Here is a 615-nt window from a genome sequence, read left to right on the forward strand (position 1 = left end):
GGTGCTGGAGGAACGGGGAGAACAGTCGGTCCCATCCCTGTGCTGTGTGCCTGGAACCCACAGGACACTGTTTCAGCCCCGCTTCCATACCAGCACCCAGCTCAGCTCTGCAGACAGCCATGCACGCACGACAGGCCCGGGGAGTGTCTGCTCGCCCTGAGCTCCGGCTCCCCCACCAATGGAAGGAGGGGGCCTCTTCCTCCTCTGGCCTGGAGCGTGTTGCTCTCCCTGGGTCCCAGGTGGGCCGTTCCTGACCCTGTTCCACAGTGGCAGCTCCGCGTGCTGACACAGGGCACGGAAAGGCCGCCATCGGGGCCCAGCCACCCGACACTCGCAGGGCCAGGCAAGGCCCCAGCACTGCGGAGCGACTCTCGCCTGGCCTGCATGTCCTGGTGAGACTGAGGCCAGGGAGGCAGGGCGGCCCGCCGGCCCCTGGCAGAACGCTTCCTACTGCCCCCCCCCCCCGGGAAATCAGTGTGCCCCCCTCCTCTGCTTCTCTGCTCAGGGGCCCCCGGGACGGTCAAGGGCATGCCAAGGGCACAGTGCCCTGTCCTTCGTTCCCACCCCTCAGAACGTGGGAGGTGCCCACGAGAGGCCTCTCTCCAGAGGCGGCTG

This window comes from Ursus maritimus, unplaced genomic scaffold (genome assembly GCF_017311325.1).
Source record: "Ursus maritimus isolate PB19 unplaced genomic scaffold, ASM1731132v1 scaffold_2, whole genome shotgun sequence".
Classification (NCBI taxonomy): domain Eukaryota; kingdom Metazoa; phylum Chordata; class Mammalia; order Carnivora; family Ursidae; genus Ursus; species Ursus maritimus.